We start from the raw sequence: 27077 nt of genomic DNA, 5'->3' as shown, positions 1-27077 counted from the left end.
TCTTTAATGGCCAATTCTATTGTTGGGAGGATGTTAAAAGTGCTTAAATTTAAATAGTAGAAATTCTGCATTTTCATTTTGCCCCGATGAGAGGTTTGATGTTTCTGCCAGGGATTAGAAAAGAGAAACTAATTGAAATTAATGTTAGTAATGACATGATAAAATGCACACATTGCTTAATATGTATGTATGTCCTGCAGATTGCTGATCATCAATCAACATTTTCTATAAACATGAATTCAGTCATTTAAAATGTGTCTAGATTTGTCTTATCCTGATTCCAATAGGTCTCTAACACTGATTGCCTGTTAACCAAGTTTTAGAGACAATTGTCAAAAAGGCTTCTCACAAATCATAAAAAAAATAACATTTCTTAACAACAAATTATTAAATAAAAGACGTGGCGTCAATGCACAGTGGCCTTCGTTTTTCCAAACCTTGTGACATGGTAACAGGGCAAGCACGAATAATTGCATTATCATTTTTATCTTATTTTGCCACGTCTTTTTGACTAGGGAGCACGATTCTACATGTTTGAGGCTGACTGTGCACTCGATGGGCAGTTCCTTTCGTTTCTTTAGATCTAGGCCTGAAGACTTTACACACATTTGGACGTGCCTGAGTGAAGAAGACAATGAGATCAGTTCACCCAGCGGGGTTCAGCCAGCATTACAGACCTTAGTTCATTTATCTTTCTCTGTCTCCTAACAAACACTGAACTCTGGGATTTTAATCTATTTATTCAGTTCATATTCTATGGGGAAAAGCAAAAGATTAAACTTAATTGTGAAGAAATGCAATTAATATTTAGGACAATATTTTCACCACAATGACATTGATCTTCTCCAATGATATACATCTATTCTATAAACAATCTTCTTCACTTCCAGCAGATGAAATGATAAAAGACATTCATATCGTACTAATTATTTGCCTGGCTGCGAACCAAGTCAAGCATCAAGCAACATATAATGCAGCATTTGCCAAAACGGTGTTTATTTTATTCTTAGCCTGAGGATTCCTCCAACAGGAAAATCCCACAACAGACGGAGCTGTTTGTTTAGCTGCGTGCAAACTCCATTCACACACATTGTCTCCATTCACACACATTGCCTCCATACAAAAATATGGTCGGGAGACCTGGTGCTTCCTGTTTCCATGGAGACACTATTATACAGTCTTGTTCAGAATGTCTACAGAACATTGCAAAATTATAACATAAATAGTGTCCTTCAAGTAGAAGAAAGTGGTTGATGTTCAAAGCTGGAATGTTTACGGCCATGCTAGGTTCAGAAAATGCCCCCTCCTCCCCCCCACCCAAGACAGAACAAGATTATACATATAGTAATGTGCATACCGTGGGCGAGATTCCCATCCCTTACCACCCATCCCTTACCATCCCTTAACCCCTTAAGGACACACGACCGAAATATTCCGTCATGATTCCATGTTATTCCAGAAATTGTGTCCTTAAGCGGTTAAAAGCGACTGTTTGGCTACTAATTTCATAATTTCATGTTGGAGGTCACCCATTATACCTCTGATCAATGCAGCTCAGATGGGCAGTATTGATAACTGGACCAGGAGAGTCATTTACATTTATTGGATAAAGGTTGGTGAGATAGCTCAGTGGGCTAACGCATCATCAGTAGAATTTATCCCAAACAACAAAAATGTAAATGACTCTTTTGGCCCAGTTATCAACAGTTGACATCCCTTGGGTCGCATGTTCAAATCCCAGCAGGGTTGACTCAGCACTTCATCCTTCTGAGATAGATAAAAGGAGTACCATTACATTGGATAATAGTAACAACCCCCCTGGATGTTGGGCAAAAGTAACATCCCCAGGATGTATTGGAAAACCAGATTAATCCAAATGTACCTTTCCTGGTTAAATACTTTATTATTATTTTCTTGTTTTGGGGATTTGCAGGATTGCAGATACTCTAAGGGGATCCGTATGGGCCACTGAAATTTTGCGTAGCTTTGTGCTCGTCACGTTAAAAGGCTACTCTATTGCCGTAAAAAGATCAGACTGCATGTATCTATCAAGACGCTGTATGTTTAAAACTGTTCTGGAATCAAGTAACTGGGGTCGAAGCTCTTAAATGTAGTCTCTGGAATTATCCTGTCCTAATGTGTTTTATAACCCACCTCCTATAGACTGTAAGGTCGTTCGAGCAGGGTCCTCTTCAACCTATCATTCCTGTAAGTTTTCTTGTCATTGCCTATTTATAGTTAAATCCGCCCCCCTTATAATATTGTAAAGCGCTACGGAATATCTTGGCGCTATATAAATGGCAATATTAATAATACTAATGCTTATAGATGGAGCTCTGTGTCCTAGTGATGGGAGTTAGTGACTATAGATGGAGCTCTGTGTCCTAGTGATGAGAGTTAGTGACTATAGCTGGAGCTCTGTGTCTTAGTGATGAGAGTTAGTGACTATAGATGGAGCTCTGTGTCCTAGTCATGGGAGTTAGTGACTATAGATGGAGCACTGTGTCCTAGTGATGAGAGTTAGTGACTATAGATGGAGCTTTGTGTCCTAGTGCTAGGAGTTAGTGACTATAGATGGAGCTCGGTGTCCTAGTGATGGGAGTTAGTGACTATAGATGGAGCTCTGTGTCCTAGTGATGGGAGTTAGTGACTATAGATGGAGCTCTGTGTCCTAGTGATGAGAGTTAGTGACTATAGATAGAGCTCTGTGTCCTAGTGCTCGGAGTTAGTGACTATAGATGGAGCTCTGTGTCCTAGTGCTCGGAGTTAGTGACTATAGATGGAGCTCTGTGTCCTAGTGCTCGGAGTTAGTGACTATAGATGGAGCTCTGTGTCCTAGTGCTCGGAGTTAGTGACTGTAGATGGAGCTCTGTGTCCTAGTGATGGGATTTAGTGACTATAGATGGAGCTCTGTGTCCTAGTGCTCGGAGTTAGTGACTATAGATGGAGCTCTGTGTCCTAGTGCTCGGAGTTAGTGACTATTGATGGAGCTCTGTGTCTTAGTGATGGGAGTTAGTGACTATAGATGGAGATCTGTGTCCTAGTGATGGGAGTTAGTGACTATAGATGGAGCTCTGTGTCCTAGTGATGATAGTTAGTGACTATAGCTGGAGCTCTGTGTCCTAGTGATGAGAGTTAGTGACTATAGAGCTCTGTGTCCTAGTGATGAGAGTTAGTGACTATAGATAGAGCTCTGTGTCCTAGTGCTCGGAGTTAGTGACTATAGATGGAGCTCTGCGTCCTAGTGCTCGGAGTTAGTGACTGTAGATGGAGCTCTGTGTCCTAGTGCTCGGAGTTAGTGACTGTAGATGGAGTACTGTGTCCTAGTGATGAGAGTTAGTGACTATAGCTGGAGCTCTGTGTCCTAGTGATGAGAGTTAGTGACTATAGATAGAGCTCTATGTCCTAGTGCTCGGAGTTAGTGACTATAGATGGAGCTCTGTGTCCTAGTGCTCGGAGTTAGTGACTGTAGATGGAGCTCTGTGTCCTAGTGCTCGGAGTTAGTGACTGTAGATGGAGCTCTGTGTCCTAGTGATGAGAGTTAGTGACTATAGATGGAGCTCTGTGTCCTAGTGCTCGGAGTTAGTGACTATAGATGGAGCTCTGTGTCCTAGTGCTCGGAGTTAGTGACTATAGATGGAGCTCTGTGTCTTAGTGATGGGAGTTAGTGACTATAGTTGGAGCTCTGTGTCCTAGTGATGGGAGTTAGTGACTATAGATGGAGCTCTGTGTCCTAGTGATGATAGTTAGTGACTATAGCTGGAGCTCTGTGTCCTAGGGATGAGAGTTAGTGACTATAGATGGAGCTCTGTGTCCTAGTGCTCGGAGTTAGTGTCTATAGATGGAGCTCTGTGTCATAGTGATGGGAGTTAGTGACTATAGCTGGAGCTCTGTGTCCTAGTGCTCGGAGTTAGTGACTATAGATGGAGCTCTGTGTCCTAGTGCTCGGAGTTAGTGTCTATAGATGGAGCTCTGTGTCATAGTGATGGGAGTTAGTGACTATAGCTGGAGCTCTGTGTCCTAGTGCTCGGAGTTAGTGACTATAGATGGAGCTCTGTGTCCTAGTGATGGGAGTTAGTGACTATAGATAGATCTCTGTGTCCTAGTGATGGGAGTTAGTGACTATAGATGGAGCTCTGTGTCCTAGTGCTCGGAGTTAGTGACTATAGCTGGAGCTCTGTGTCCTAGTGATGGGAGTTAGTGACTATAGATGGAGCTCTGTGTCCTAGTGATGAGAGTTAGTGACTATAGATGGAGCTCTGTGTCCTAGTGATGATAGTTAGTGACTATAGCTGGAGCTCTGTGTCCTAGTGCTCGGAGTTAGTGACTATAGATGGAGCTCTGTGTCCTAGTGATGAGAGTTAGTGACTATAGATAGAGCTCTGTGTCCTAGTGCTCGGAGTTAGTGACTATAGATGGAGCTCTGTGTCCTAGTGATGGGAGTTAGTGACTATAGCTGGAGCTCTGTGTACTTGTCATGGGAGTTAGTGCCTATAGCTGGAGCTCTGTGTCCTAGTGATGGGAGTTAGTGCCTATAGCTGGAGCTCTGTGTCCTAGTGATGGGAGTTAGTGCCTATAGCTGGAGCTCTGTGTCCTAGTGCTCGGAGTTAGTGACTATAGATGGAGCTCTGTGTCCTAGTGATGGGAGTTAGTGACTATAGATGGAGCTCTGTGTCCTAGTGATGGGAGTTAGTGCCTATAGCTGGAGCTCTGTGTACTAGTCATGGGAGTTAGTGACTATAGATGGAGCTCTGTGTCCTAGTGATGGGAGTTAGTGCCTATAGCTGGAGCTCTGTGTACTAGTCATGGGAGTTAGTGACTATAGGTCGCAGAGGGCAGGCAGCTATTGGTCAGGGTAGCAAGTAAAAAAGAATAACTATATTTCGAACATAGAACTAACAGGTCTGATGATTAAAATCAAGCAGAACACAAACTATATTGGTTTATTGTATAACTTCACTAGTGAGAAGCGACTGTTTGGCTAATTATTTCATTCTTATTTTTATACAGCAGAATGGTGCTTGCTATGTACACTGTGGTTGGCTGACTCCATATTTCTGTATATATAAATGCACAGCTAGATGGAACATTTCCACATCTCCATTGCCACCTTTGAAAATTGTCATTTTCTGAATAGAATGATATAGTCTTATCTTTCCCTCCGGTCTTTCCCTCAAAGCCATCACGCTCTGCCAGGCTGGGCAATCCCAGTTACTTCAGCCCTCTCTAGGAATATTCCATTGATCTTGTAGGACACCAGTCCATACATAATATCCCTGCTGAGCTAAAAAAGGCCCTCCACACTTTCTCTCTGCTGCAATTCTCTGCCATTTTAATATGAAGAGTAATGGGGTAGGCTCTAGCCCACCAGAACTCGTATGCGTGGCGTTGCAGACCATTGGTGGACAGGGGATTATCCTCTACCTGGTCTGACGGTCTGCTCGATGTGACTGAACGGGATGCGGAATGTAGAGGAGACAAAGTCTTTGCCAGTGTAGCCAAAAATTCTTGCACCAGTCCCGCTGCCTTCAACCCGTAATTATTATTATTATTATTTTATTATTTATATAGCGCCATCAGATTCCGTAGCGCTGTAATAGCTCTGGAGGAAATCATTGCCCTGCCCTCTTGCCAGCTCTCCTATGACTACAGGCAGAACTCTTTAACAAGGAGAATGACTTCTTCAAAGGCCAGTAGAAATGCATATTTTCTTTATACTTTGCTCCAAGTTATATTTTTAATTATTATTATTTTTTTTAAGTTAACGGCACTAGAATTAGTTCCCCTGAAGACATTTCTTTTTAGAACTGGGATACTTTTTGCAGTCACCCAAACACAGCAAGTGCTGTCTAATCCTGTTATTTAGCTAATTCAGAGATGATGGAGAGTCAGTGATCTATTCGTTGCCCTGAGGGTGAGTTTTTTTTCCTTATTGACTTCAAAGACGGTTTTAGGATAAAGCAGACCAGCAGCTTCCGCTGTGAGCACACCCTGGAATGCAGACTAATGCCTCCATGTCCTACAATCTCTGTGAAAAGGATTTCACTTTAACCGGATGTTTGAAATCCAAGCTCTGTGTTTGACTACACTCACACTCATTACTCACTGTGTGACCACACTCAGGCATGCACTCACACTCATTACCCACTGTGTGACCACACTCACGCTTATTACTCACAGTGTGACCGCACTCACGCACGCACTCAAACTCATTACTCATTGTGTGACCACACTCACACACACACTAACACTTATTACTCACTGTGTGATAACACTCACGCACGCACTCACACTCATAGCTCACTGTGTGATCACACTCACGCACGCAATCGCACTCATTACTCGCTGTGTGACCACACTCACGCATGCACGCACGCAATCGCACTCATTACTCATTGTGTGAGCACACACACGCACAAACTCACACTCATTACTCACTGTGTGACCACACTCACACAAACACATTATTTATTGTGTGACCACACTTACAAATGCACTAACACTCATTACTCATTGTGTGACCACACTCACGCACGCACTCGCACTCATTACTCATTGTGTGACCACACTCACGCACGCACTCACACTCATTACTCACTGTGTGACCACACTCAGCACGCAATCGCACTCATTACACATTGTGTGACCACACTCACGCACACACTCACACACATTACTCACTGTGTGACCACACTCACACAGGAACACAAACACATTATTTATTGTGTGACCACACTCACAAATGCACTCACACTCATTTCTCACTTTGTGACCAACTCACACTCATTACTCACTGTGTGACCACACTCACACACGCATTAACACTCATTACTCTTTGTGTGACCACACTCATGCATGCACTCACACTCATTGCTCACTGTGTGACCACACTCACGCACGCACTCATTACTCACTGTGTGACCACACTCAAGCACGCACTCACACTCTTTACTCACTGTGTGACCACACTCACGCACGCAATTGCACTCATTACACATTGTGTGACCACACGCACACACGCACTCACACTCATTACTCACTGTGTGACCACACTCACACAGGAACACAAACACATTATTTATTGTGTGACCACACTCACAAATGCACTCACACTCATTTCTCACTTTGTGACCAACTCACACTCATTACTCACTGTGTGACCACACTCACACACGCACTAACACTCATTACTCATTGTGTGACCACACTCACGCATGCACTCACACTCATTGCTCACTGTGTGACCACACTCACGCACGCACTCGCACTCATTACTCACTGTGTGACCACACTCAAGCACGCACTCACACTCTTTACTCACTGTGTGACCACACTCACACAACACATTATTTATTATGTGACCACACTTACAAATGCACTCACACTCATTACTCAATGTGTGACCACACTCACACTCATTACTCGCTTTGTGACCACACTCACGCACACATATTACTCACTATGTGACACACTCACACACGCACACTCATTACTCATTGTGTGACCACACTCACGCAAGCACACACTCACACTCATTACTCATTATGTGACCACACTCACGCACTCACACTCATTACTCACTTTGTGACCACACTTACACTCATTACTCACTTTGTGACCACACTCACGCACACATATTACTCACTGTGTGACCACACTCACACTCATTACTTACCATGCACACGCACACGCACACACACACACACACACACACACTACTAGTTCAGTGGTGAAATTAATGTAGAGAGGGCCGTGGTGCATTTTTGGGACCCCTTAAGCACAAGGATGTTCCACATCTGTCATACAACTCTCATGATGCTATGCCAGCTGGGGACCTATCATTTTCCCATGCTTGCAGGGTTGTATTTGTCAGTAGTGTTTGTGAGCTTGAACCATGTTTTGTATGGAGTAAGTGTGTGCATGGAGGGGTGTATTTCTATGTACCATTGCCATTGGAATACAATGGTGTACTTCTATGTAATGTTAGCTTTTGAATGCAAGGTTTTTGTATTTAGTGTTAGCTTTTAAATGCTGGTATACATTTGTGTGCAGCATTTGTGTTTGAATTAAGGGATTTGTTTGTATATACTTCCGGCGTTTGACTGCAGGGGTGTGCATGTATGCAATGTTTGCTTTTGATTGCAAGGGTGTGTTTGCATGTAGGGATTACTTTTTATTGCTGAGCTGTATGCACATACACACATACATATTTACACAGACACACACACATACACACAGTGACGCATGCACACATACTAACACAGATACACACACATAAACACATACATGCAGACACATACACATATATAAACACACTGACACGTACACACACAGATACACACATATGTCAAATTTATTTTATATTTTCAGCTGTCTGATGGGAGTGTGGGGCTGGCTGGAGAAGTTCTCCTTGCTTCTGTCCCACCATGCTGCCTGGGCCTCTTACTCTCCTCCCCGCATGGCTCCTTCTGTAGCTGGGAGGAAGGCTCGGTCGCGCTATTAAAGGGCACAATCAGACCCCTTTCCAGCAGTACCCATAGGGTAGCCTTAAGTGCATGGAACACCTGATAGGCCCCCTTAGAGTACGGGCCCAAGTGCAGCTGCTGTACTCACTGTGTTACCACACTTACACACACATTTTGTACCGCTGGATCTATGCAGTCGGCATGCTGATGGTGCAGAGTGGCTCTCGATTAGGGTCCTGGGGGATGCCTGCCAGGTTGAGGGAAAGCAAACTGTGATTAAAGGTCTACAGACTACAGTACAATTGTCATTGTTTCTTCACAGATGTATTAAAGGTATTGCAGGTATATCAATTGGTTTTAGTGCTGTGGAGCTCTGTGACTTACAATATTGTAAGTGTTAGCTCTGAGATGCACTCATACACACTGTATTTCTGTAAAGCTCTGTGATACAATGATACACACTACACAAATACTATGAGTTGTATTGCTGTGGAGTTAAAGCTCTGGCAACAGACGGGTTAAACGGGTATTTGCAGCGTTTCATAGTAAAATACTGCACGTACAGACTCTAGGAACCATAACCACTTCAAATCACTGAAGGCTCATGTTGCTTGGAATAACCCTTTCAATTAAAGGATCCGTGTGAAGCAGACGAGGGCCAAGGCTAAAAGGAGACATGGGAGTTGGCACTATGATGCTGATTTAGGAGGAATTAAGTGACCATGCTAATGAAATAGAAGATGCTAGTAACAACATAAAATGTTATACAACAGTGCAGAAAGTACAGTAAAACCTGGTGGATTTGTGAAGATGAAAACCAAAAAAGGTTATTTGCGCACTATCCCAAATACCAATGCACATTTACATAACTTGAGACTTTTTTTAAATATTACTCCAATGGCCATTAATGTGTAAGCTAACCTGCCATGTCAATGCAAAAAGTCCAGTTATTTAAATTGGCACAGAGATTTGGGGGGGAACAGAGATATTAAGGTAGAAAGCGGGTGGCTGGGAGTAGAATGCTAGAGGTTGGGTAGAAAGCGGGTGGCTGGGAGTAGAATGCTAGAGGTTGGGTAGAAAGCGGGTGGCTGGGAGTAGAATGCTAGAGGTTGGGTAGAAAGCAGGTGGCTAGGGGTAGAAAGCTTATGGCTGGAGGTACAAAAGCAAGTGGGAGGGGTTTTAAAGCTAGTGGCTGGAGTAGAAAGCAGGTGACTGGTGGTAGAAAGACAGTGGCTGGGGGTAGAAAAATAGTGAGTGGTGGTAGAAAGCAGGTTGCTGGGGAAGAAAGCAGGTGGCTGTAGTGGAAATCAGGTGGCTGGGATAAAAATCAGTTGGCTAGGAGTAGAAAGCAGGTGCCTGTGGTAGAAAGCTAGTGGGTGGGGTAGAAATCAGGTTGTTGGGGGTAGAAAGCTAGTGACCGGTGTAGAAGGCAGATGGCTTGAGATAGAGAGCAGGTGACTGGGGTAGAAAGCAGGTGTCTGGGGATAGAAAGGTAATGGCTATGTGTAGAAAACAGTTGGCTGGAGGTAGAAAGCAGTTGGCTGGGGGTAGAAAACAAGTGAACAGGATAGAAAGCAGGATGGCTGGGAGTAGATAGTAGGAGGCTGGGAAAGAAATCTAGTGGCTTGTGCTAGAAAGCAATTGGCTGATGTAGAAAGCAAATTGCTGGAAGTAGAAAGTGGTTGTCTTGGGCTAGAGAGCAAGTGGCTGGGATAGAAAGCAGGTGGCTGGGAGTAGAAAAGTAGTGGCTGGGGGTAAAAAACTGGTGGGTGGAGTAGAAAGCAGGTGATGGGTAGTAGAAAGCAGGTGGCTGGGGTTAAAAAAAACAGATGGCTGTGGTAGAAATCTAGTGGCTTTAGCTAGCAAGCAGGTGGCTGGAGGTAGAAAACAGGTTGTTGGGAAAGACAATTATTGGATGATGTAGAAAGCTGGTGGTTGGGGGTAGAAAGCTAGTGGCTGGGGGAGAAAGAAGGTGACTGGGTTAGAAAGCAGTTGGCGGGGGGTAAAAACAGGTAGATTGGATAGAAAGCAGATGGCAGGAGATAAAAAGTGAATCTCTGGGGAAGAAATCAGGTGGCGGATGTAGAAAATAGGTGGCAGCGGTAGAAAGAATATGGCTTGTGTGGAAATCAGGTGGCTGGGGGTAGAAAGCAGGTGACTGGAGGTCAAAAGAAGGTTGTTGGGGGTAGAAAGCAGGTGGCTGGAGGTTGTTGGGGGTAGAAATCTAGTGGCTTGGGGTAGAAAGCAGGTGGCAGGAGTAGAAAGCAGGTCGTTGGGTATAGAGATCTGGTGGTCTGGGGTAGAAAGCAGGTGGATGGGGTAGAAAGCAGGTGGTTAGGGGTAACAAGCAGATGGATGGGGTTGAAAGCAGGTAACTGGGAAGAGAGAGCTAGAGTGTAGTTTGTGTTTATACTATAAATAATCTATATTGTATTTTATACACATGTGGTCTAGTATGTGTGGGTGTATATATAGTGTATATATATATGTGTGTATTTATAGTGTGTATTTGCAATATGTTTGTGTGTTTATTTGTATGTGTATGTATAGTGTGTGTGTTTATAAAACACCTTTACAGTGTGAGTGCATTCATAGTATGTGTATGTTTGTAAAATGTGCATACATTTACAGTATATATGTGTGTTTGTAAGATAAGTCTATTTATTGTTTGTTTATACTAGATGTGTGTATATTTATAGCATGTGCACATATTTATAGTACGTTTGTATATAATATGTGTGTGTGTCTGTATTTATAGTGTGTTTATAATATGTGTAGATTTATCCTATGTGTTTGTTTATATGTGTGTGAGTATTTATAGAAAGTATGTGTTTAAATTGTATGTTTATTTCTAGTGTGTGTGCATTTATACTATGTATGTTTATAATATACAGTTTGTGTCTGTACTTTTAGCGTGTGTATATTTGTAATGTGTTAATGTCTGTGCGTATTTATACTGTGTGTCCTTATAAGTGTGCTTATACTGTGTGTGTTTATAATATGTGTCTGTATTTTTAGTGTGTGTTTTGTGGTTTATAGTGACTGCACAATTATAATATATGTTGGTATTTATAGTGTATGTGCACAAGTGTATTTATAGTGTGTGTATGTGTGCAGCATTTGTAAATCATGTATGTGTGTATGTATTTGTAATATGAATGTGTATTTACAGTGTGTGTATTGGTAGCGTGTATACTTTTGTAATATGTGTGTGCATTTTCAATGTATGTGTGTACTGTAGTGTCTATGTTTTTGTAATATGTGTGTATATTTAATGTGTATGTGCACTAGTAGTGTCCATGTTTTTGAAACATGTGTATTTGCACGTATGTGTACTGGTAGTGTTTTTGTAATATGTGTGTGTACTTACAGTGTATGTGTGTGTGTGTACTGTAGCATGTATGTTTTCATAATATGTGTGTATGTATATACAGGTTTTTTATTAGCAACCTCGGGATTAGGAACGTTTATATGTGGTGGGTCATTATTACTGTCTGATGCTGCTGAATTTCAATTTAGGGCGACCCTGTGCCTCAAGGAATGCAGAACAAGAGTAAGGGGAGCTAGCGGGGGGGGGGGGGGGGGGCAGAGAAAGGTTGACCAGGGAAAGGGTTGCCAGGAAGAGGGGGACAGCCAGGGAGAAGGGACATGCAGGAAGATTGGGGCAGGCAGTAAGAGGTTGAAAGACAGGGAGGGGGTTAGACATACAAGGGATGCAGACAGAGACAGGCCAGGGGAGCAGCAGTCATGGAAAAGGGGTACGCCAACAAGTGAGAGTGGGGGACAGACAGGGAGAATGGGACAGACAGGGAAAGGGGGTCGGACAGGGAGAGGGGGACAGACAGAGAGTGGGGGACAAACAGAGTTGGTTACAGACAGGAAGAGGAGGATGGACAGAGAGTAGGGGACAGACAGGGAAAGGGGGGCCGACAGCAAGGGAAGGACGGCCAGAGAGTGGGGGACAGACAGGTTATGAGGACAGACAGGGAAAGGGGGACAGACAGAGACATGGGGACAGACAGAGTTGGGGGGGGGGGGGCAGGAAGAGGAGGACAGACAGAGAGTGGGGGACAGACAGAGTGAGAGGATGGACATATTGGGGGATAGACAGGGTACGAGGACAGACAGGGAGAGGATCGGGGGACAGATTGGGGGACAGACAGGTTATGAGGACAGACAGAGACAGGGGTGCAGCCAGGGACAGGGGGAAAGGCAGGGAGATGTAGACAGCCATGGGGGAACAAACAGAAAGAAAGGGGCATTCAGGGAGAGGGGGATAGGCAGTCAGGGAGATAGGATAAGAATATGGGTAGGGGAACAACTAGGGAGAGGGAGACAGATAGGGAGGGAGGGGATATACATGGAGTGGGAACAGACAAGGCGAGGGGGACATCATACAGGGAGTGGGGGATAAGAACATGTGTGGTGGGACAGTTAGAGAGCCGGGGTGCAGCCAGTGAGAGGGAAAAGGAGCCTGGGGGGTATAGGGAGAGGGGTGCTAACCGGGCTAGGGTAGGCAGGAAGGGCCGCCAGTGAGAGGGAAAAGGAGCCTGGGGTATAGGGAGAGGGGTGCTAACCGGGCTAGGGGAGACAGGAAGGGCCGCCAGTGAGAGGGAAAAGGAGGGGGGTGGGGGGGTGAGGAGGCAAGGATATAGGGGACTTAGAGAGGGGAGGGGGGGGGGGGCGACCTGGGAGTGAGAGCCAGGTAGGGGGGGGGGGGGGGCAAGAAAGAAGGAGGGCAGTCTGGGAGAAGGGGATAAAGCCAGAAAGCGGCATCCTGGGGGAGGGAGAGGGGGAATACACAGGCACCCAGGCAGAGGAGGCGAGGGACAGTGGGAGGCAGAGACAGCCAGAGGAGGAGGAGGGAGGTAAGGGGGGGGGGGGGGGGGGAGGAGAGAGGGGAGGAGACAATAAAGTAAATTAACTCATTAAATGCCAGCCCGTTCTGGGTAAGAAGGGGTCTCAGGCACTCCCTCACTCTGTCCCACCCTAATTCTATCCCCCACCCCTAACTACCTCCTCCCATTCTCTCTCCTTCACACACCTCATTCTCTCCCTCCCTCTCTCATTCTCTCCCTCCCTCTCTCTCTCTCTCTCTCACTCACTCACTCCGTGCCCAGCGCTGGGGGATCACAGGCTGCTGACTAGGGGCTGGGGATGACATACCTGGACTGACCCTCTCTGGACCCCAGGCTGGGATTGCTCCTTACATGCTGGATTCATTTCTGGGACCCCTTTGTTGGATTTATTTTGGGCAGCCCTTGGTGAGTGGGATGTTCCCTGCTATTTGGGAACCCTGGACCTATGGTCAGAAGAAGGCCATGTCAGAGGTAAGCCAGGGACACCCTAATCATTTCCATTTTGGGGGGTTTGTGTTTTTATAGATGCAGATGCCCCCCCCCCCCCTTTTTATATGGAGCACTTACTGCTATATACTATCAACATTCTTTATACACAATGTAGAGTATGTACATTATACAGAGTGGGTGTTATACAGAGTATGTAGATTATACAGTGTGTGTAATACAGAGGATGTAGATTATATACAGTGTGTGTTATACAGAGTATGTAGATTATATACAGTGTGTGTTATACAGAATATGTACATTATACAGAGTGCGTGTTATACAGAGTGTGTAGATTATACAGAGTGTGTTATATACAGAGTATGTATATTATACAGTGTGTGTAATACAGAGGATGTAGATTATACAGAGTGTGTGTAATACAGAGGATGTAGATTTTACAGAGTGTGTGTTATACAGAGTATGTAGATTATACAGTGTGTGTAATACAGAGGATGTAGATTATGCAGTGTGTGTAATACAGAGGATGTAAATTATATACAGTGTGTGTTATACAGAGTATGTAGATTATATACAGTGTGTGTTATACAGAATATGTACATTATACAGAGTGTGTGTTATACAGAGTATGTAGATTATATACAGTGTGTATTATACAGAGTATGTACATTATACAGAGTGTGTGTTTTACAGAGTATGTAGATTATATACAGTGCGTTATATACAGAGTATATAGATTATATACAGAGTATGTAGGTTATACAGAGTGTATGTTAAATACAGTACGTTACATTTAATGAATGTAACAGATTGCATGGTATTTCTAATGCATATACATTGTTGTATATATACAATGCATACAGTGAATGCAATGGGCAGTGTATGTTATATACAATGTAGTATATGTTATATATGACATACTTGAAAACGAGAGAAATCTTGATGTATCCATCCTGGTAAAATATTTTATAAATAAATAAATAAAATAAATATTATATACAATGTTCAATGTATGTTATATACACCATATACAATGTAGTGTATGCTATACACAATGTGCTATTTATGTTATGTACAATGTGTAGTATATGTTATATACACTGTGCAATGCATGTTATATGCAATGTATACAATGTGGTATATGTTATATACAATGTGCAATGTATGTTATATGCAATGTATACAATATGGTATATGTTATATACAATGTGCAATGCATGTTATGTACAATGTTCAATGTATGTTATATACACTGTGCAATGTATGTTATATACAATGTGCAATGCATGTTATGTACAATGTTCAATGTATGTTATATACACTGTGCAATGTATGTTAGATACGATGTGCTATGTATGTTATGTACAATGTAGTATATGTTATATACAGTGTGCAATGTATGTTATATACAATGTGCTATGTATGTCACATAAACTGTGCTATGTATGCTATATACAACATGTAGTGTATATTATATGTTTATAAATATGGCATAAGCGTTGTGCATGCTGCTGATTTATGGGAGGCTATGTTGTGTTTCATCACTAAAGTCTTCTGACCTGGCTATTCATTAAACAGTGAACTGTGCTTTGGTTAACAAATGATTTTTTTTAAAAAAAAGTTTCAATTATTCAAGCTGGGAAAATGAGCTGGATTTGATTAAGTGTTCTAGTGCAGAGAGAGGCTGCCTGACCTGTGTTTGCCGAGGGCCTCTGTTATACAGAACCCCATACATTAACTTACAGGGTTATTCGCCAACGTCAGTAGGAATTTATGGTGAATTGAAAGGGAGTTTCAAATTTAAGGCAAAAATAGTAGAAATTGAAAAATTTGCTAAATCAGGTATGCTTCCAGTTCTGCTAATCTGGCCTTAAATTTGAATTCTTATTTTAGTGCATAACCCTGTTACTGGTTCCATGATGGGAAATAGAGACTAGTTTCTCAAAACCACAAGTTTCATTCCCATTAAAACCTTTACATTGTTTGAACGGATTCTGATCAGTCAAACTGGAATTTATCCAGTGAAAGAAACCAAGTATCAGATTCCTGTGTTAATAATGATCCAGTTGTGAATGTAAAAGATTTTCTCACGAAGTCTGGTTCAGAATTGATCAGCTGATTATTGGGGACACAGGATTTGGTTTATTGTATAAAGAATGACTTGCCCTGTGGTTGGTGCTCTGACAATCCTTGGATCACAGATTTAGGTTTTGTCATGGTAAACATTTTATTTTATGAGCTTGATACAAACAAGTATCATTACATTGGGAAATAATACTTGGAGTATCGGACAGGCATCAAGCAGTCAGAAACTAAATGTATCGACGATTAAATGCATTGATCTGATTGTTATTGAATGACTGTGAGATGTATCCTGGTTTCCAAGTCGATGGCTGTCAGATGCCAAAATAACTGAGATTTTCTAGCTATTTTACAGTTTGGTTAAAGCATGATCTAATATTAAAATGATGCCAATCTGAAGGTTAAAATGGGGAAAAGAGACAAGAGGTAGCCGAGGGATTTGGTGGTGATGGCAGAGAGAAATACTAGTATAACTGCAGTAACTGCTAACCGTGATGTCAATCAGCGTGAAGAGCTATAGAGTTATATAGTTAGAAGGAACCCGGGTGGTTGGGTAGAGCTGGGTAGAAATTAAGTGAGTGTTTCAGTCGGCTTGTGGAGTTGGGCCTACAGAATACAGATGCAAAGTTATTTTACAGCTATGAGGGGCAAAGTGTGAGGTTTTTTTTTTTGTGGGGGGGGGGGGGGAGGGGGGGGAGGTAGAGCAACGCAGACCTGTCTTGTATAAAGTTGATATATTTGCCAACCAACTTCTATCAGCCAAATATTAATAACAACATGTGACTGCAAATACAACATATTACAGTAGTAATCTATAGGTAGCATTGTTATAGTTTATGACAGGGGTCAGCAACCTATGGCACGTGTGCCATGCATGGCATTCAAGCTCCCTTTTCATGGCACACAAGGCTGCCAGAGCCAAACAGGCTTTGGCTATCAGGAGTCCCAGTGGGACTCCAGTTCTGCTAGTGCGAACCAAGCTTTGATTGCAGGTGGTGAGGGACAATCCTCAATTTACACATTGCAGTAGTGATCACTTCCTCTTTGCACTTGTGAATGAGAATCTGTACTGGAGTAAATCAGCCTGCAACTGCTATCGCAACTCCTGCCCTTGACTTGTACCTCGCCAGGATGGTCTCTACTGAACCCCAGGGAAGCCACCCACACTGCTAGATATACACAAAGCTGCAGAAGAAGCCACTCCTTCATACAATTAATACAAATAGCCCACCCACAAACACACACAGTACCCACAAACACAACACCACTGACAATCCGCATACATGCACACAAGCCCACAAGCAGCCTCTCTCATTCAATACCAGCAGCAGCACCACACATATACACCTCGCCAAACACACAATGTGGAGGAGGAAGTGCCCTCTAGTGGCTGTCTAGTAGACAGCCACTAGAGGAGGAGTTAACCCTGCAAGGTAATTATTGCAGTTTATAAAAACTGCAATAATTACACCTGCAGGGTTAAGGGTAGTGGGAGTTGGCACCCAGACCACTCCAATTTAACAAAATAGGAAAGGCACGCAAAGGGACTTCAACATTTTCTGATCAAGTTCTGACCAAAACAAAACCTAGAATATGAGCTACAGGGTTAAATATAAGGCTTGCCCATTTCTGTTTTTGCACATTGAAATTTGCCAGATTGGTGATGTTGTATGGCAGCTCAGAAATGAGAATTACCCCTATCATGACATACCGTTTCAAAAAGTATACAATCCAGGGTATTCAAAATGCGGTATGTCAGGTCTGTTTTAGCAGCCACTTAGTCACAAACAGTCGCTAATTCAGTGGCGTCCCCCCAGTACAACAGTATACATCATGTACAGGTTTTATAGTGTTTTGGAAAGTTACAAAGTCACAGGGCTAAATATAGTGCTAGCAAATGAAATTATCTGGACTTTCTGCCTGGGTTGTCAGGCAGGTCCCTCAAATTGTAATTAGTAAAATCACATAATTATGTTAAAAGATTACATAAATATACACATATAATTTAAATAAATATATATATATATATATATATATATATATATATTAACATATATATCCATTCTAAGTGTATTTTTTTTCAATGTTAAATTATTTAATTTTACTATGTTTATTATTTTATAACTATATATATATATATATATATATATATATATATATATGTTTTTACACTTATCTTGATAAAGACCTTCGAGGCAAAACGTCGATTTTTTTACATATATATCCATTCTAAGTGTATTTTTTTTCAATGTTAAATTATTTAATTTTACTATGTTTATTATTTTAGAACTATATATATATATATATATATATATATATATGTTTTTACACTTATCTTGATAAAGACCTTCGAGGCAAAACGACGATTTTTTTTACATATATATCCATTCTAAGTGTATTTTTTTTCAATGTTAAATTATTTAATTTTACTATGTTTATTATTTTAGAACTATATATATATACGTTTTTACACTTATCTTGATAAAGACCTTCGAGGCAAAACGTAGTTTTTAAAAAAAAATCTTTTTAATTTTGATATAATATAATTTTAACTATATTAAGGTAGAGTACATATATATATATATATGTAAATCCTTGCACTCAGGCTATATAACTGCAATGCTAGGTGCTGTAAACCAGGGTCAATTGATACAGAAACGTCAAAAGGTTAACTTGCACTCACGTTTTTTTCAAGATTAAAATTTCATGCTTTATTGAATATTCATTAAAAAGTGGATCGTCATTTTAGTCCCTGTCCGTGACTTTCATCAGAATCATCTGGGGGGCTGCCTGACAACCCATTAATGCTGCTAAGGGTTAAAGTTGCAGTCAGAGGTGAGAATAGAGGCTTTTGTTTCGGTTGGTTGTGGAATTGAACCTTAAAGAGATCCTATAGTGTCAGGAAAACAAGCCCATTTTCCTGGCGTTATAGGGTTAATAGGTCCCCTCCCTCCCTCGGGGCCCCCTCCTTCAGGGCTGAAGGGGTTAAAACCCCTTACCTGAATCCAGCGCCGCTGTCCCTCGGCGCTGGGACAGGCTCCGCATACACTTCTCCCCCACCAACGTTAGCGGCTGCGTGCATTTGACCTCCGCATAGGAAAGCATTATACAATGTTTTCCTATGGGGAAAATCTAACGCTGGAGGTCCATGAGGACATCCAGCGTCAGATAACGGACATAAAGTCGGTTTGGATTCCGGAAGCCCTCTAGTGGCTGTCTGTTAGACAGCCATTGAGGGCAGACTTAGAGCTGCAATGTAAACACTGCAGCACCAAGTGCAAAAGGGTCACAGCACCCAGACTTCTTCAATTAGCTGAAGTGGTCTGGGTGCCTACAGTGTCCCTTTAAAGTCGCTGTTCATATTTACTGTCCATGTGGATCATGGTTTCTCTGTGCTGGTGAAATGGGTGTTGGAAGCAAGAGCTTGGAGGGACAGATATCACCAGATAATTTGGAGGATTATGAGGGTACAGTTGTCATTTACTGTTTAATATAGATTATCCACAATCCCAAAGTGCCAGAAATATCAATGTACCCCATTGTGCAGATCCTACATGTTTACCAACCTAATGCCTTCTCTTATGAGGCTAACACACTTACCTGATCTGTCCTCCTAGAGCTCTCTGTAGCCCTAGGTTTAATTCGGAATGTGGCACCTGTGACATAGAGGACTAAGAGAGAAATAATTGAAGCTATTAAGAAATAGTATGCTTTTTGTTTAATCACTCCTGTACATTTAGGGAAATCCCCATGTGATCCCCCCCCTCTCACCCCCCCCCCCTCCCCCATGAGATATTGCATTTCTACGAGTGTTCGATCGAACAGTGAGGTCAGGTTGCTTAAATACATTGATAAATATATAAAATACATTGATAAATATATATTTCAAAAATTATCTTTTAATATAAGCTCTTTTTATTTGCCTATTAACTATTCCTGTGCCATCCATCCGTATCCTTTGCTAACCCTTTTGATGTATCCTACGGCAGAGCTTCTCAATTTGTGTCCAGATAATTGAGGGGTAAATAATATATATCACAGATTGTCTCATTTAGTAATATACAAGATTAGCAGCTCGCTGGGTAGGCAAACGGTTGTATACATTTTGCATGATGGTGAAATCCATTAAGAAAACTAAATAAAATCATAACAATAGGAAATAAAAATAAAGTAGTTTTTCTCTGTAATGGATCTTAGTAAGGTTTAATATACGCTCCCTACAGAGAGGATCTACTGTGCTCAGGATTACAGGTTTTACGTTTTTTATGTTTTTGATCCAATGAGAAACCTGACTGCCAGTTTGAAGTCAAGAACAATTTTTTCCCCAGTTTGTGGCAAAGTTGGAAATTGCTTCAAATTTGATTATTTTACCTTATTTTAAACAATCAGCAGTGATCCAGCTTAATGAAAGGTGTGTGTGTATATATATATATATATATATATATATATATATATATATATATATATATATATATATATATATTGTTTGGATATTGATTTTTTTAACATTGTAGCCTATTATAACAATGCAATGTTTTGTGGACACAGGACATACTTGAAAACTAGAGAAATCTCAATGTATCCATCCTGGTAAAATATTTTATAAATATATCAACTACCCAGTGGCTGTTACAATGAATCCACTGCTGTTTTATTATCTGGATATGATATCCTGCCTATAGGTCCCCATACTATGGGTTCCATCATGTGGTTGCAGTTATGTTCTCTGGTATATTCTGCTATTTGGTAAAAAATGGATAATTCTAATGTAGCAGTACAGAGAAACTTTAGATATCACAAGGCTCTTCATGCAAGCCATGTTTTCTACCTGAACTGTGGTGGAAACACAACGAGGAGAGAGCTGAGACCTTTGCTTATTTTTTGTGTTTGCAGGTTGATCTTTCAGCGATTTTGTGACCTCCATATAACATGCTGAATTCTCTGTATTGTACAGAGGTTGAATTGTGATTATATTTTATAGGTGGGATATACACTGTCCAGCCACAATATTAAAACCACCTGCCTAATATTGTGTAGGTCCCCCTCATTCTGCCAAAATAGCTCTAAAAGTTTTGAGGTATGCACTCCACAAAACCTCTGAGGATGTCCTGTTGTATCTGACACTAAAACATTAGCAGCAGTTCTTTTAAGTCCTGCAAGTTGCAAGGTGGGGTCTCCATGGATCGCATTTGTCATTCGAACACATCCCTCAGAGGCTCAATCAGATTGAGATCTTGGGAATTTGGTGGCCAAGGCAACACCTTGAAGTCTTTGTCATGTTTCTCACACCATTCATGACCAATTTTTGCAGTGTGGCAGAGTGCGTTATCCTGCTGAAGGAGGCCACTGCCATCAGACAACACCAATGCCATGAAGGGCTATAGGTGGTCTACAACAATCTGCAACAAAAGATGGTATGTGTCAAAGTAATGGATGCCAGGACACAATATTTCCCAGCAGAACATTGGACAGAGAATAAAACTGCCTCTGCCAAGCTGCCTTCTTTTCATAATGCATCCTGCTGCCATCTCTTCACCTGGTTAACAACGTTAACCTGGCTATCCACCTGATCTAAAAGAAAATGTGATTCATCAGACCAGGCAACCTTCTTAGATTGCTCCATGATTCAGTTCTGATGCTCACATCACGACTCTGACTGGTCTGTGGCTATGCATCCTCATGCAATGCACTGAGTTCCGACACCTTTCTATCATGGCCAGCATTAAGTTTTGTTTTGTTTTTTAGCAATTTGAGTTACAGTAGCTCTTCTGTGTGATCAGACTAGATGGGCTAGCCTTCACTCCCCCACATGCATCACTGAGCCTTGGTCACTCATGACCCTGATGCTGGTTCATCGGTTGTTCTGCCTTCCACCAATTTTAGTAGGTACTAACCACCGCATACCAGGAACACCACAAAAGACTGGTCTGACCCAGTTGTCTAGCCAGCACTATTTGACCCATATCAAAGTTACTCTTTTCTTTTCACTTGCCAATTTTTCCTGCTTCCAACACGTAAAATTCAAGATATATATCCACCCTCTTGCTTGGTTCCATTGGAACAATATAATATATGATATTCACTTCACCTGTCAGTGGCTAATCAACACAAAGGAAAGCTGTCATTTTGTGTTATTACTTAAAGGGACTCTCCAGTGCCAGGAAAACAATCGGTTTTCCTGGCACTGCAGGCCCCCTCTCCCTCCCACCTCCCATCCCCGGTTGCTGAAGGGGTGAAAACCCCTTCAGTGACTTACCAGAAGCAGCGACGATGTCCCTCGTCGCTGCTTCTTCTTCCGCCCATGCTCCTCCTCTTCATCACGTCAGCCGGCGGGGGAGACTGAACGTGCCCGCTGACGGGGCAGATCTAATGCGCAATGCCGCGCACGCGCATTAGACCTCCCCAGAGGAAAGCATTGAAAATGCTTTCCAATGCTTTCCCATGGGGATTTTAGCGACGCTGGAGGTCCTCACACAGCGTGAGGATGTCCTGCGACACTATAGCACAATCTGTGCTATAATCCCGGAAGTGCCCTCTAGTGGCTGTCTAGTAGCCACTAGAGGAGGAAGTGCCCTCTAGTGGCTGTCTAGTAGACAGCCACTAGAGGAGGAGTTAACCCTGCAAGGTAATTATTGCAGTTTATAAAAACTGCAATAATTACACCTGCAGGGTTAAGGGTAGTGGGAGTTGGCACCCAGACCACTCCAATGGGCAGAAGTGGTTTGCGTGCCTGTAGTGTCCCTTTAAAATAAAAGATTCCATGTTCTGTAGCATCTCTATTATTTTAATATGCATGCATGTAAATACGTAGCTTAGTGCACCTTCTGGCTTAGCCTTACTGTATGTGGCAGCAATCTGTAATTCCACATTGGTCACAATCACAATTTATCCAACCAAAAACGGTGCTGGTAATCAAGGATAAGTGAGTCTTACACAAGTTCCAAGTGCACTTTAGGATTGATTCAGACCTTCTAATTGTGTACAATGGTACTTGTGGCAAAACAATGCTAAAAATGGACACCCTCATACAGCAAAATAATGCCAGAAGATACAATAGAGACAGTTTAATTTACTAAAGTAAGAATTCTAAGAGAATTTTAAAAGTAAGGCCAGAACACTCAAACTGAAAGGAAAGCTGACTTCGATGATTTTTCCAGTTTGACTTTGTTGACCTACAGTTTGAAATGCACTTTGAATTCACCTTGAATTCATACTTTAGACAATAACCCTGAGACGTCTTTAATGTATACAATGATGTTACATCTAATCTTTTATTTTCTGTAATATTAAAACATGACAAAGCCAGAATGGTGAGCTGGAATCCATTAACCCAGAGACTGCCAGAAGGGTAGGTTGGGCGGATTGTGCAAGTTGTGTGCTCACTCTTCTGAGAATACATAGGAAGGCATTGTGTACCTGCAGAGCATTGCGCTGCATACCCTACCTGCAGAGCATTGCACTGCATCCCCTATATATATATCTCAGCTGCAGAGCATTGCACTGCATCCCCTATATATATATCTCAGCTGCAGAGCATTGCACTGCATACCCTACCTGCAGAGCATTGCACTGCATACCCTACCTGCAGAGCATTGCACTGCATCCCCTATATATATATATATATATATATATATATATATATATATATATATCAGCTGCAGAGCATTGCACTGCATACCCTACCTGCAGAGCATTGTGCTGCTTCCCCTATCTATATCTCAGCTGCAGAGCATTGTGCTGTATCTTTTACTCGCAGAGCATTGTGCTGCACCCCCTATCTATATCTCAGCTGCAGAGCATTGTGCTGTATCCCCTACTTGCAGAGTATTGTTCTATATCCCCTACCTGCAGAGCATTGTGCTGTATCTTCTACTTGCAGAGCATTGTGCTGTATCCCCTACCTTTACAGTAATGTGTTATATTCCCCACATGCAAAGCACTGTGCTGCTTCATCTATCAGTTTAAATTTGTGCATTGCCTCTGTGCCATGCAGGATTTTTTATATATTATTTTACTACTAAACCACAAACAGATGGATGTTCACATGTAGTTTATACTTGTATTTTTTGTTAAATAAAAATGAAACTATTTGTATTAAAAAGAGAAAAAATATGTATCTAAAAAAGATATGTCATAATATGTTTCTGCAGTGGTTTTTAAGAGGAATCATTATGTTGTGCTTGCCTCTCCCTGCACCCTCTGACTGCGCAATGGCACACTGCTCTTCCGGTAGCCATTTTGGGAGGGCACAGGGCGTGGTGGGGGGGCATACTTTATATCTGTAGAGCAAAGTGGTTTCCATCTGATTCATAAACAAACCTCCCCCTTTCCCTTCTCCCTCCTTCCACCGTCTCCCAAACATCATCTGGTATTCATTTTCCTGCGCATTTGGACAGTAGTTTTAAATTGAACCATTTTAAAGGGAGGGGGGGATTTCAAACACAAATGTTATGCTTGGCGTGTTGAAGAGGCATTTTTTTTTTCTTGAATCTTGGAAAACAAAACTGTAGCATTCTTCGCCTCCTTCGCCATACGTTCATCTGAGGAAGCTTCAAGTGGTTACCTGGGGAAGATTCATTCGACACAATCCGATCACATACATCCTTATGGCTACTTAAATAGTTAATTATTATGTAAACATTTATCTCACAAATAGCGTTACTATTCTTATGCCACACCTGTAAAAACACATCATGTTGGTACAAAAAAATGAAAGGGAACAAGTATTCATAATTTTCTTCTCTCATGTAAAGGTTTTTTCGTAACTGCCTAACTATGGCAGCATTTACTGATGGTAAATACCAAGCTTGAAAACCAGAAGTAAATACCTATTTAAAAATAAGCCGTGCTATTCTATTTTGAAAGACTGACCCTCTAAAATATATTTTGGCCAAAATGAACAATCCCTATCACTCTTGTGACGATAGCAATCTCGCCACATTGCATTGGAGGAGTCTGGTTGCCCGCCTGCTGCCTTTAGACTATGGCCCCATGTTGAAATGCTTGATTTTCCCCTGCAAAGACACGAAAGTGGAGTCATTCGGTGCTTGCCCTGTTTGAGCGGTGATACCCCAGATAGCTATGCCCTGGAGCCCATTCGTATAATGAAAGACTATGGGAAAGACTTTGGCTCCATGGCAATTGAACTGTATGTGTGTGATCTGAGCGCCATTCAGTAATAATGTGCGCTCAGATCTGAGCTATCTGGAGATATGTTTAATGTACCTGTTTTATACAATGGCTGCACAGTTATATATTTTTATGTATTTTTTCTTGTCTTTTGCTGCCATGTTTTCAGTGGAGTTTTGCCTCTGTCCTTGGAGATAATTTGATTACTTCCCAATTATCTCCAGGATAGAAGACTCTGTGGAACTGGTTTTGGGCAGAAAAGCCATGCTTCATTTGGTCACAAAGGACTACGATCTATCTTTTGAACCACTGGACCAATTTGTATGATTTTGATGCATGTTTGTATTTGGAGTATGCTGATTCTGAAAATGTAAGTGTAAGTAAGTTTATGTGAATGTGATGCATACTTTTAAGGTTATGAATAATGTGAAAAAAACTGTATTTCTCTGCTTGTGTTAATTACATTACCCATTGTGTAAGGTAATTGTATCACAGGCAGAGGGGAGGATTTTGTGTGGGAGTGTCTGAGTGTATTGTACGTGTTTATTGGTTGTTTTCCAAAACCCTGTGGTTGGTACTAATGTGTATATAAGAACAATAAACCCACAGCTCTGTCTGTTCCTGCTTGACCCTCAAAACGGAGCCTTGTCTCGTTCTTGGGGGGATTTATTGTATGCTTTTCCAGTTTGACTGCTAGGAGTGTAAACCTATTCGTATGGTTTTTCCTTTTCGGCTGTTTACAGCATTCATATGTTTGAGATATTCATAAGCTTCTCTGGTTCGGTGTATTGGTGTCTACAGTAGCTGTGCCTGTGTCTCTGGAAGGGGAAGATCTACTAAACGGCTGTTAACCCCTTTTATGCCTGGGGGTGCCGTTACAACTCTGATATGCAGACAATCGTGTTCAACGGTGTTAAAGAATGATCCGTTTCCCACTCTCATACATGGCGTGGGCAAATGTCCCAGAAGTCCATTAAGACAAACACTGCTCTGGCTGAGTGTGCTTGGGTCTCAGAAGAACAGAAATGGTTTGAGCTCGGTATGCTTTAAATGTGGCCGAGGTCACGCAGTAAGTTGAAGTTGTAGCCATTTCACAAATCCAGTAAGTCTCAAAAACTTGAATATCCTTGAAACTCCTCTCAATGTACGCTGAGGGCACACGTACAACCTTCTGATTCTTCCTCTTCAGACGGAGACAGAAAACACAAGTAGACAGGGGACTGTTCTGATTTGGAGGGAAATTGGGAACTACCTTGCGTAGAAACTTGAAGAATCACTATCTTTTCATGTGGAAAATAGTTTAACACAAATATGCTTGGTTAATTGAATGCTCTCAGCATTATCAGAGCTTTGAAATTTGAAATCAGGAAAACGGCTCTGTCACCCTAAACTTACCTTGCTTCAATCTTTTCCTCTTCTCTTTCTCTATTCTAATCCTTTCTTCTTTTTTAAAAAAAATTATCTTCAAATACATAAGGCAAAAAATCATGACTACTTTGTCTTGTGTATTTTTCCTCCACGTGATAAAACTTGACAAAAGGCAGAGCTATCTCTATCAATATCTACAGAGGCTCTTGCAGGATTCAGGTTGTTCATTAATGAGTCAAATTGTCCCAAACAATGTCCTCTACCTGAACTTCCACCTGAACTAATTGATTGCCATGGAAAACAAAGGCAAATTATGATTTGTTTGGGTGTAGATTAAAAGAATTTTGATTCGGACAATTCATTTAATTTAAGACAGAACTGAATTTTTGCACTTGTCTACTGGAATCTATTATTTAAAGTCGGCTTCTTAGGTCATTGCATATTCTGGAAAGACCCCCGATGGTCTCTGGGATGGAATTTTTGCACATGTCTGGATTTCAGCTATTTGAAAGGTCATTTAGTCAAGGCCTAGGGCACCAGAGGTAAATCGTAAGGAGGGTCAAGTAGAGTTATGATTCTTATAACTGTTTTCAGGAAATGGGACCCAGAGGCCAGCAGGTAACTGTGACAACTGAAATGGGAGTGATCTGAACCTTATGTGAACTCTAGCTAAAGCTCTAGTCTAGTCTGGCCTGCAGAAAATTCAGAACTTGTTCCAAACTTTTTG

The 27077-nt window shown here is 41.8% G+C and overlaps 1 protein-coding gene across 3 annotated transcripts in view; it reads left to right on the top strand.

The window, feature by feature from the left end:
• The window catches only part of CDON (cell adhesion associated, oncogene regulated), a 104782-nt gene that overhangs the window by 38291 nt on the left and 39414 nt on the right, over window positions 1–27077 (top strand). Inside the window, exon 1 of one of the 3 annotated variants that reach the window (XM_063436747.1) lies at window positions 13503–13795. The exons of 1 other annotated variant lie outside the window; for it this stretch is intronic. The gene's annotated coding sequence lies outside the window, so the exon portion shown is untranslated. Of the gene's footprint in view, window positions 1–13502; window positions 13796–27077 lie in introns of those variants that run through there. One more of the 3 variants, XM_063436745.1, reaches the window with a different exon arrangement.

Source organism: Pelobates fuscus, chromosome 11 (assembly GCF_036172605.1).
Source record: "Pelobates fuscus isolate aPelFus1 chromosome 11, aPelFus1.pri, whole genome shotgun sequence".
Taxonomy (NCBI): domain Eukaryota; kingdom Metazoa; phylum Chordata; class Amphibia; order Anura; family Pelobatidae; genus Pelobates; species Pelobates fuscus.
Note: the sequence above shows the minus strand (reverse complement) of the source record. Positions and strands in the feature narration are given on the sequence as shown.